Genomic DNA, 13,353 nt, shown 5'->3' on the forward strand with positions numbered 1-13,353 from the left:
TCCGATTTAAGCGCTCGATTGCAGAACTGTGTATTCAATATCAAAATAATTGGGCTGAAAATGAACTGAAGAAGGGGACAGTCTACCCCGAAACGATTTCGAACGCGCTATAGATATTATTAAGAGGTCATTTTGGTCTCTTGAGAAGGTTGATCAAACTTACAAAAATTAACAAGCGCAAAGTTTTAGAGAAACACAAAGTAAAAAAAAATCTTTTCAAGTTTAGCCCAGTGTTGTATTTTCGGCGTGTATAGTAATTTATTGTACCAGGAAAAGAGGAAAAGAAGTAACAATGCTGTTTCATACAACACGAAATTACCCCAAATCGAGGAAAAAAACGATCACTGTGATATGATTTTCACATCTAAACTTATTAGAAACGTCAACAATGTGTGTCCCAACTAGGAAAGACACATAAGGCATTGCACCCTTGCTGTAGGAATTAAAACATGTAATTATGTCTGAGCTATTTATTTGAAGTTGAATGCTAAACAGAAAGTTTTGTACGTGAAAAAACAGACAGTAGTTTCCCCCCACTCTTACATCTTTTTTGGTCTGCCAAGGGGGGTAAAATGGTTTAAGAGTGAGGGGGTAAAAGACAAATTAACCCCCCACTCTAGCATCTTTTTTGGTCTGCCAAGGGGGGTAAAATGGTGTAAGAGTGAGGGGGTAAAAGACAAATTAACCCCCCCAATCTTACATCTTTTTACCCCCCTTGGCAGACCAAAAAAGATGTAAGAGTGGGGGTTAATTTGTCTTTTATCCCCCCACTCTTACACCATTTTACCCCCTTGGAAGCCCAATGCAGCCCAAAAAAACGTAAGAGTTTTGAGCTGCATTTTCCTAAAAAATCCTCCCATTGCAGCCCCACTCTTACATCATTTTGGGCTGAAAAATTCAACCCGGGTCAATATCAAACTAATGGGGCTGAAAATGAACTGAAGAAGGGGAAAGTCTACCCCGAAACGATTTCGAACGCGCTATAGATATTATTATGAGGTCATTTTGGTCTCTTGAGAAGGTTGATCAAACTTACAAAAATTAACCAGCGCAAAGTTTTAGAGAAACACAAAGTAAAAAAAAATCTTTTCAAGTTTAGCCCAGTGTTGTATTTTCGGCGTGTATAGCAATTTATTGTACCAGGAAAAGAGTAAAAGAAGTAACAATGCTGTTTCATACAACACGAAATTATCCCAAATCGAGGAAAAAAACGATCACTGTGACATGATTTTCACATCTAAACTTATTAGAAACGTCACCAATGTGTGTCCCAACTAGGAAAAACACATAAGACACTGCACCCTTGCTGTAGGAATTAAAACATGTAATTATGTCTGAGCAATTTATTTGAAATTGAACGCTAAACAGAAAGTTTTTACGTGAAAAAACAAACAGTAATTTCGTAAAGCAAAGCAGGATCCAAACGGAGCGTTCAATGTACGGAGCGATTGGCATGGGTTCATCAACTTGATATTTTGACACGTTATAACTCAGCCAGCTACAGTCAAAGAGGAAAAGAAGTAAAACTGCTGTTTCAAACTACACGAAATTACCCCAAGGCGAGGAAAAAAACGATCACTGTGATATGATTTTCACATCTAAAGTAGTCAGAAACGTCACCAATGAGTTTCCCAACTAGAACAGACGCATAAAACATTGCACCGTTGCTGTAGGATTTAAAACATGTAATAGGGTCTGAGCTATTTATTGGAAATTGAATGCTAAAAAGAAAAACTTTACGTGAAAAGACGGATATTTATTTTGGAAAGCAAAACAGCATCCATTCGGAGCTTTCGTTGTGCCGAACAATTAGCAAGGGTTCATCACTTTGGTATTTTGACACCTCAACACGCAGCCAGCTACAGGAAAAGAGGAAAAAAGTAACAATGCTGTTTCATAAAACACGAAATTACACCAAATCGAGGAAAAAACGATATCTGTGATATGATTTTCACCTCAAAACCTGTCAGAAACGTCTTGAAATATTGTTCCCACTAGGGCAAAGACACATAAAACATTAGCACCTTGCTGTAGGGTTTAAAATATGTAATTAGGTCAGAGCAAATTATTTGAAATTAATTCATAAAAGAAATTACGATAAAAAACGGACTTTAACTTTGGAAAGCAAAGCAGCACCCTTACGGAGCGTTCAATGTGCAAAAAAATTGGCATTAGTTGATCTCCTTAGTACTTTGGCACAATAACACCCAGCCAGCAACTTTGAAGGAGGAAAAGAAGTAACAATGCTGTTTCATACAACACGAAATTAGCCAAATCGAGGAAAAAAACTATTTCTGTGATATGATTTTTACCTCTAAACTTGTTGCAAATGTCACCAATGAGTGCTCCCACTAGGTACAGGCACATAAAACGTTGGACCCTTGCTGTAGCAATTAAGACATATATTTTGGTCTGAGCAAATTATTTGAAGTTATTTGCTAAATAGAAAAATTTTATGTGAAGAAACAGATATCAGTATTGGAAAGCAACGCAGCATCCATACGGAGTGTTCAATGTGCGAGTCAATTGGCATGGGTTCATCTCTTTGGCATTTTTTCAAGACAATTTAATCATGTCAACCATATTACACAAAACTGAACACATAAGGAAGCCTCCACATTTATAAACATTGCATGGAAAAATCAACGAGGAGGTTGGGAGGAGTTTGAAAACATTTTCTGGTTCTATGGTAAACTGCAGATGTCGAGCTTCAAGTGAGTTTTGGAGACAGTCCTTTCTTTCTTTATCGTTGCAATCCAGTTCAGCTAAGGATACAAGACTCGACGCAGTTTTGAAGGACCTGACATATACATAAAGATAAGAGTTTGATGAAATAAGTTCCTGTATACTTCCAATTTTAGTGGTAGAACCAGCTTTTGTTTTAGCAGTATATGTAGCAAAATGGGCGCATCCGGTTCCTTTGCAGCTATGTTTGAGCAAAAAATTTTCTTAAAGTTATCTTCAAATAACTTTGGAACGGCTCTGGCGGCTGCAAATGGGTAGGCAATCCAGTTTCAACAATTTTGTTTGAAAGCCCAACTTCGTTGCTGTAATTACCTTTATGTCTTTGCTCTATGATGAATTTACGTAAGTATCTTTTCACAACGAGGTCAGGTGTTGCTTGAGAAGTGACTGTCTGCGACAACGTACGCGTTAATTGCTAGTTGGCACTTTCAAATCCCATTGCCGAAATTGCAGCCAATGGAACTTTTGATTGAACTTGGTCTGCCAAATGACCAAGCGAGTGCATGTTATAAACTTCAGCAGAGTCAATAAAAAACGATTTCACTTTTTTCTGATAAACTGCATTAAAGGCACGCGCTTCGCAAATCACATTTGTAGCCGAAAATTCGGCGAGCATTCTTATTGCCAGTGATAACAAACAGAAATGGGCAAATAAATTTTCATGAATTACACCGTGTAGTGCTGATAGCCCATAAAATGTGAAATTTCTCAACTCAGACTTCCAGTACTTAATCAAATCGAGAGATCGGAACTTCCTTCCAAACACACTTGGGAAAACTATTGATTTTATCCGGTTCGAGACAACTTCTGAACTCCTATGGCTCAATCTTTTCTCGTGAAGGTTGAACAGAAAAGTGTTCACGACGCCGGGCAAAACTTGGTGCATATAATCGATGACAGCAGCATTCGGCAAGTCAAAAGTGTCTTCGAGGACAGATGACCCTAAACACACACATCAACAAACTGAACAATCAATTTCGTATCAACTCTATTGAAAGATCAAAAGTCAACAAAAGAATTAACCTTTAAGTCCTCTGAACGGCACCAAGAGCATGCCTATTCGCAAGAGTTTTCAATATTTGTCTTGATGTGGTTCGCTTTGTTGCGGAGCTACTGTAAGAATAAATCCAAACTTATTTAGTTGATGCTCTGCGACCCATTTTGCAAAACAATTTGGACAAAACAATTTGGACAGCCGTACCTTCCATTAAATTGAGTCTGGTTAATTACCGACGCTTTTGCGACCGCATCAAAAACGGCAAAAGAGCATTTTACTTTTCGTAAATTCGAAATTAGTTATTCGAATTATTCGCAAATTTCCGTATGAAAAAATAAGTTTTTTCTTAGTCAAGCTATAGCAAAAATTCTTTTTATTTAATCCTTTAGGTACACATGGGATACTCCATGCCGAGTTTGGTTCTATTTGAATAACTTCTTGACCTAATGAAAAAAACTATATTTAAAAACGAAATATTGGAAATAATCGCAAAATTACGTATGAAAACCCGACTTTTTCTGTAGGCAAGCTATAACAAAAGAGTAGAAGTGATAAATCGACACTGCCAGCGAGGAATTCTAGGGTTTCCCCTCTGCTTTTTACTTGCTAGGCATTGCAGAGGAATAATTGCAGAGGAATATTACATTGCAGAGGAATAACGAGTACAAGTTTACAAATCATCAAATAAAGAAACTTTATAGAAAAATATTACGAACCTGATAGTTGACTTGAATAGACCTTTTTTTTCGATTGTGAAATTTGAGGGCATTTGAAGGTTGTAGGCAATTGGAAAGTCATTATGATCTAAAAGCAGGTTATTTTTCCCAACAATGAAGCTATAAAATAAATTTGAATTTATTTATTAATTAGAGTTAATTGGAAATATCGTATGAATATTAAACTTTTCCAAAGACAAGCTAAAGCAAAAATGTTTTCTCTTCTGCACTCTACATACAAATGGGATACCACATACCATATTGGTTCCATTTGGACAACTCTGACCAAATCGAAAATACATTTCTCGTAAATTCGAAATTAGTTGATCGAATTAATCCCAAATTTCCGTATGAAAGACCAAGTTTTTTTCCTAGGCAAGCAATAGCAAAAATTCGTTTTATTCTAAACTCTAGGTATACATGGGATGCTTCATGCCGAGTTTGGTTCTATTTGAATAACTTCATGATCTAACGAAAAATACTATATTTGAAAATTAAATATTCGAAGTAACCGCAAATTTCCGTATGAAAAGCTAACCTTTTTCCTAACGAAGCCATAGCGAAATTTCTTTCTATTTTAGACTCTAGGTACAAATGTGACACTCCATACCGAGTTTGGTTCATCTTGAAAAATTCCTTGACCCGATGAAGAAGACCTAATTTTTAAAATTATAATCGCGAATTTCTTCGAAATAATAGCAAATTTCCGTCTGAAATACTAACTTTTTCCTAGACAAGATATAGCAATATTCTTTTTTTTTATTTTAGACTCTAGGTACAAATGGGATACTCCATGCCGAGTTTGGCTCTTTTTGAATAATTTCTTGACCCAATGAAAAAATACTATATTTGAAAATTAATTTTTGGAAATAACCGCAGTTTTCCGTATGATATACTAACTTTTTTTCCTAGGCAAGCTTTTGCAAAAATTCTTTTTATTTTAGAATCTAGGTACACATGGGATTCTCCATGCCGAGTTTGGCTCTATTTGAATAACTTATTAACCTAATGAAAATTACTAAATTTGAAAATTAGATATTCGAAATAACCGCAAATTTCCCTATGAAAAGCTAACTTTTTTCCTAGGCAAGCAATAGCGAAATTTCTTTTTGTTTTAGACCCTATATACACATGGGATACTCCATACCGTGTTTGGTTAAATTTGAACAACTCCTTGACCCGACGAAAAAGTTCTATTTTTAGATATTCTTATTCAAAACTATTCGGAAATAATAGGAAATTTCCGTATGAAATACCAACTTTTATGCGAGGCAAGCTATAGCGAAAATTGTTTTTATTTTAGACTCTGAGTACACATGGGACACTCCATACCGATTTTGGTTCGATTGAACACCTCCTTGACCCGATCAAAAAAACTATATTTCAAAGTTAATTATTTGAATTAATAGCAAATTTCCTTATGAAATACTTCTTTCCTACACAAGCTATACTAATTTTTTTTTCTGTTTTACACTCTAGGTACATATGGGATACTCCATGCCGGGTTTGTTTCGATTTGAACAACTTCTTGACCCGATCAGAAATATTATATCTCAAAATTAATTAATCGAATTAATCGCAACTTCCGTATGAAAAACTAATTTCTCTCCTAGGCAAGCTATTGCAAAAATTCTTTTTGATTTAGACTATATATATACAGGGGAAACTAAATACCGAGTTTGGTTAGACTTGAATAACTCTTTAACCCGTTCAAAAATTCTATATTTCAAAACAAATTAATTGATTTAATAGCAAATTTCCGTATGAAAAACTAACTTTTTTCCTAGCCAAGATATACCAAAGATTTTCCTAATATACACTCTAGGTGCACATGGGATACTCCACATCAAGTTTGGTTCAATTTGAACAATTTCTTGACCCGATCAGAAGTATTATATTTCAAAATTAATTATTGGAATTAATCGCAAATTTCCGTATGAAAAACTAACTTTTTTCCTAGGCAAGCTATTGCAAAAATTCTTTTTGTTTTATATTCTATATGTACAGGGGATACTCCGTTACGGGTTTGGTTCAATTTGAACACCTCCCTGATCCGATCAAAAATACTATATTTCAAAATTAATTATTTGAATTAATAGCAAATTTCCGTATGAAAAACTAACTTTTTTCCTAGACAAGCTATAGCAAAAACTTTTTTTCTACTACACTATACCTACACAGGGGATACTCCATACCATGTTTGGTACAGTTTGAACAACTTATTAACCCAATCAATTATAACCATATTTAAATTTAGCTATTCGCAAAATTCGCAAATTTCCGTATGAAAAACTAACTTTTCTCCTAGGCAAGCTATACAAACAATCCCTTTTTTCCAAGGCTCCAAATACACAGGGGATACTGCATACCAATTTTGGTTACATTTGGACAACTCTACGACCCAATAAAATACTTATTTCAAAATTTCAAAATTCGAATTAATCGCAAATTTCCGTATGAAAAACTAACTTTTCTCCTAGGCAAGCTATACAAACAATACCTTTTTTCCAAGGCTCTAAATACACAGGGGATAATGCATACCAAGTTTGGTTAGATTTGGACAGCTCAACAACCCAATAAAAATACTTATTTCAAATTTTCAAAATTCGAATTAATCGCAAATTTCCGTATGAAAAACTAACTTATCTCCTAGTCAAGCGATAGCAAAAATTCTTTTTTAGACTCTATATATACAGGGGATACTCCATTACGGGCGCATTACGGGTTTGGTTCGATTTGAACAACTCCCTGACCCGATCAAAAATACTATATTTCAAAATTAATTATTTTGATTAGTAGCAAATTTCCGTATGAAGAACTTAATTTTTCCTAAACAAGCTTTACTAAAAATTCTTTCTTCTTTACACTCTAGGTACATATGGACAATCCATGTCGGGTTTGGTTCGACTTGAACAACTCCTTGACCCGACGAAAAAGACCTATTTTTAAATATACGTATTCAAAATTATTCGGAAATAATCGGAAATTACCGTATGAAAAACTTTTTTTCCTAGGCAAGTTGTACCAAAAAATTTCTCCGTTTTACACTCTAGGTACACATGGGATACTCCCTACCAAGTTTGGTTCAATTTGATTAACTTCTTGACCCGATCAGAAAAACTCTATTTCAAAATTAATTATTCGAATCAACTGCAAATTTCCGTATGAAAAACTAACTTTTCTCCTAGGTAAGCTATAGCAAAAATTCTTTCTGTTTTAAACTCTAGGTACACATGGGATACTCCATGCCGGGCTTGGTTTGACTTGAAAGACTCCTTGACCCGACGAAAAAGACCTATTTTTAAATATACTTATTCAAAATTATTCGGAAATAATAGGAATTTTCCGTATGAAAAAATAAATTTTCTCCTAGTCAAGCTATAGCAAAAATTCTTTTTGTTTTAGACTCTATATACATAGGGGATACTCCATACCAAGTTTGGTTCAATTTGAACAGCTTCTTGACCCAATCAAATATAACTATATTTAAAATTCGTTGTTCGCAAAATTCGCAAATTTCCGCATGAATTACTAACTTTTTTCCTAGGCAAGCTACACTAAAATTTGTTTCTGTTTTACACTCTCGGTACACATGGAATACTCCATCCCAAGTGTGGTTCAACTTGAACAACTTCTCGACCCAATCAAAAATAACTATTTTTAAAATTCTTTATTCGCAAAATTCGCAAATTTCCGTATGAAAAACTAACTTTTTTCCTAGACAAGCTATAGCAAAAATTCTTTATCGTTTTGGACTCTATATATACAGGGATACTCAATTCCGAGTTTGGTTAGATTTGGACAACTCCCTGATTCGATCAAAAATACTATATTTCAAAATTAATTATTTGAATTAATAGCAAATTTCCGTATGAAATACTACTTTTTTCCTACACAAGCTATTCTCCAAATTCTTTCTTTTCTACATTCTAGGTACATATGGATAATCCATGTGGGGTTTGGTTCGATTTGAACAAATCATTGAGCCGACGAAATTGACCTATTTTTAAATATACTTATTCAAAATTATTCGGAAATAATTGGAAGTTACCGTATGAAAAAATAACTTTTTTCCTAGGCTAGCTATACCAAAATTTTTTTTCTGTTTTTCACTCTAGGTACACATGGGATACTCCCTACCAAATTTGGTTCAATTTGAACAGCTTGACCCGATCAGAAATACTCTATTTCAAAATTAATTATTCGAATTAATCGCAAATTTCCGTATGAAAAAAAAACTTTTCTCCTAGGCAAGCTATAGCAAAAACTTTTTCTGTTTTACACTCTAGGTACACTTGGGATACTCCATGCCGCATTTGGTTCGACTTGAACAACTCCTTGAACCGACGAAAAAGACCAATTTTCAAATATACTTATTCAAAATTATTCGGAAATAATAGGAAATTTCCGTATGGAAAAATAATTTTTCTCCTAGGCAAGCTATAGCAAAAATTCTTTTTGTTTTAGACTCTATATACATAGGGGATACTCCATACCAACTTTGGCTCAATTTGAACAACTTCTTGACCCAATCAAAATACTTATATTTAAAATTCGTTATTTGCAAAATTCGATATTTGCAAAACTTCTTTATATTTTAGACTCTGGGAACACATGGGATACTCCATACCGAGTTTGGGTTGATTTGAACCACTCTTTGACCCGATCAAAAATACTATTTTCAAAGTTAATTATTTGAATTATTAGCAAATTTCCGTATGAAAAACCAACTTTTTTCCTAGACAAGCTATAGGAAAAATTCTTTTTCTATTACACTACACCTACACAGGGTATACTCCATACCAAGTGTGGTTCAATTTGAACAACTTATTAACCCAATCAATACTAACTTTATTTAAATTTCGGTATTAGCAAAATTTGCAAATTTCCGTATGAAAAACTAACTTTTCTCCTAGGCAAGCTATACAAAAAACTCCTTTGTTCCAAGGCTCTAACTACACAGGGGATACTGCATTCCCAGTTTGGTTAGATTTGGACAACTCTACGACCCAATAAAAAATACTTATTTCAAAATTTCAATTTTTGAATTAATCGAATTTTTTTATGAAAAACGAACTTTTTCCAGAGGCAAGCTATAGCAAAAATCTTTTTTGTTCTGCACTCTACATAGAAAAGTGATACTACATACCAGGTTTTGTTCGAAAATTCTTTCTCTTTTAGACTTTGGATACACATGGGATACTCAATGCCGAGTTTGGGTCGATTTGAACAACTCCTTGACCCGATCAAAATTACTATATTTCAAAATTAATTATTTGAATTAATAGCAAATTTCCGTATGAAATAGTAACTTTTTTCCTACACAAGCTATACTAAAAATGCTTTCTGTATTTCAAAATTAATTATTTGAATTAATAGCAAATTTCCGTATTAAATACTAATTTTTTCCTACAAAAGCTATACTCAAAATGCTTTCTGTTTTACACTCTAGGTACACTTGACGTATTTTAAAATATACTTATTCGAAATTATTCGGAAATAATAGGAAATTTCGGCTTGAAAAACTAAGTTTTCTCCTAAGCAAGCTATAGCGAAAATTCTTTTAGTTTTATACTTTATATTTACAGGGGATACCCAATACCAAGTTTGGTTAGATTTGAACAACTCTTTAACCCGTTCAAAATTTCTATATTTCAAAATTAATTAATAATTGAATTAATAGCAAATTTCCGAATGAAATACTAACTTTTTTCCTAGCCAAATTATACCAAAACATTTTTCTGTTTTACACTCTAGGTACACATGGAATACTCCATACCAATTTTGGTTCAATTTGAACAACTTCTTGACCCAATCAAAAATATTATATTTCAAAATTAATTACTCGAATTAATCGCGAATTTCCGTAAGAAAAACTAACTTTTCTCCTAGGCAAGCGATAGCAAAAATTCTTTTTGTTTTAGACTCCATTTATACATGGGATACTCCATTACGGGTTTAGTTCGATTTGAACAACTACCTGACCCGATCAAAAATACTATATTTCAAAATTAATTATTTGAATTAATAGCAAATTTCCGTATGAAAAACTAACTTTTTTCCTAGACAAGCTATAGCAAAAACTTTTTTTTCTACTACACTATACCTACACAGGGGATACTCCATACCATGTTTGGTACAGTTTGAACAACTTATTAACCCAATCAATTATAACCATATTTAAATTTAGCTATTCGCAAAATTCGCAAATTTCCGTATTAAAAACTAACTTTTCTCCTAGGCAAGCTATACAAACAATTCCTTTTTTCCAAGGCTCCAAATACACAGGGGATACTGCATACCAAGTTTGGTTACATTTGGACAACTCTACGACCCAATAAAATACTTATTTCAAAATTTCAAAATTCGAATTAATCGCAAATTTCCGTATGAAAAACTAACTTATCTCCTAGTCAAGCGATAGCAAAAATTCTTTTTTAGACTCTATATATACAGGGGATACTCCATTACGGGTTTAGTTCGATTTGAACAACTACCTGACCCGATCAAAAATACTATATTTTAAAATTAATTATTTGAATTAATAGCAAATTTCCGTATGAAATAATAACTTTTTTTCCTACACAAGCTATACTAAAAATTCTTTCTGTTTTACATTCTAGGTACATATGGATACTCCATTTCGGGTTTGGTTCGATTTGAACAAATCCTTGAGCCGAAAAAAGACCTATTTTTTAAAAATACTTATTCAAAATTATTCGGAAATAATCGGAAATTAGCGTTTGAAAAAATAACTTTTCTCCTAGGCGGGCTATAGCAAAAAATCTTTTTGTTTTAGACTCTAGGTACACATGGGATACTCCATACCAAGTTTGGTTAAATTTGAACAACTTCTTGACCCGATTAGAAATACTCTATTTCAAAATTAATTATTCGAAATAATCGCAAATTTCCGTATGAAATACTAACTTTTTTCCTACACAAGCTATACTAAAAATGCTTTCTGTATTTCAAAATTATTTATTTGAATTAATAGGAAATTTCCGTATGAAATACTAACTTTTTTCCTACAAAAGCTATACTAAAAATGCTTTCTGTTTTACACTCTAGGTACACATGGGATACTCCATGCCGGGTTTGGTTTGATTTGAACAACTCTTTAACCCGTTCAAAATTTCTATATTTCAAAATTAATTAATAATTGAATTAATAGCAAATTTCCGAATGAAATACTAACTTTTTTCCTAGCCAAATTATACCAAAACATTTTTCTGTTTTACACTCTAGGTACACGTGGTATACTCCATGCCGGGCTTGGTTTGACTTGAAAGACTCCTTGACCCGACGAAAAACACCTATTTTAAAATATACTTATTCGAAATTATTCGGAAATAATAGGAAATTTCGGTTTGAAAAACTAAGGTTTCTCCTAAGCAAGCTATAGCAAAAATTCTTTTGGTTTTATAATCTATATTTACAGGGGATACCCAATACCGAGTTTGGTTAGATTTGAACAACTCTTTAACCCGTTCAAAATTTCTATATTTCAAAATTAATTAATAATTGAATTAATAGCAAATTTCCGAATGAAATACTAACTTTTTTCCTAGCCAAATTATACCAAAACATTTTTCTGTTTTACACTCTAGGTACAAATGGAATACTCCATACCAATTTTGGTTCAATTTGAACAACTTCTTGATCCAATCAGAAATATTATATTTCAAAATTAATTACTCGAATTAATCGCGAATTTCCGTGAGAAAAACTAATTTTTCTCCTAGGCAAGCGATAGCAAAAGTTCTTTTTGTTTTAGAATCTATTTATACAGATGATACTCCATTACGGGTTTGGTGCGATTTGAACAGCTACCTGACCCGATTAAAAATACTATATTTAAAAAATAATTTTTTGAATTAATAGCAAATTTCCGTATGAAATACTAACTTTTTTCCTACACAAGCTATACTAAAAACTCTTTCTGTTTTACATACTAGGAACATATGGATACTCCATTTGGGGTTTGGTTCGATTTGAACAAATCCTTGAGCCGAATAAAAAGACCTATTTTTAAATATACTTATTCAAAATTATTCGGAAATAATCGGAAATTAGCGTATGAAAAAATAACTTTTCTCCTAGGCGGGCTATAGCAAAAAATCTTTTTGTTTTAGACTCTAGGTACACATGGGATACTCCATACCAAGTTTGGTTCAATTTGAACAACTTCTTGACCCGATCAGAAATACTCTATTTCAAAATTAATTATTCGAAATAATCGCAAATTTCCGTATGAAAAACTAACTTTTCTCCTAGGCAAGCTATAGCAAAAATTCTTTCTGTTTTACGCTCCAGGTACACATGGAATACTCCATGCCGGGTTTGGTTCGACTTGAACAACTCCTTGACCCGACGAAAAAGACCTACTTTTAAATATACTTATTCAAAATTATTCGGAAAAGATAGGAAATTTACGTATGAAAAAATAACTTTTCTCCTAGGCGGGCTATAGCAAAAATTCATTTTTGTTTTAGACTCTATATACCCAGGGAATCCTCCATACCAAGTTTGGCTCAATTTGAACAACTTCTTGACCCAATCAAAAATAACTATATTTAAAATTCGTTATTCACAAAATTCGCAAATTTTCGTATGAAAAACTAACTTTTTTCCCAGGCAAGCTATAGGAAATTTTTTTTTTATTTTAGACTTTGGGTACACATGGGATACTCCATACCGAGTTTGGGTTGATTTGAACATCTCCTTGACCCGATCAAAAATACTATATTTCAGAATTAATTATTTGAATTAATATCAAACTTCCGTATGAAATACTAACTTTTTTCCTACACAAGCTATACTAAAAATGTTTTCTGTTTTACACTCTAGGTACACATGGGATAATCCATGCCGGGTTTGGTTTGATTTGAACAA

This window comes from Convolutriloba macropyga, chromosome 8 (assembly GCF_964194025.1).
Source record: "Convolutriloba macropyga chromosome 8, txConMacr16.3, whole genome shotgun sequence".
Taxonomy (NCBI): Eukaryota; Metazoa; Xenacoelomorpha; order Acoela; family Convolutidae; genus Convolutriloba; species Convolutriloba macropyga.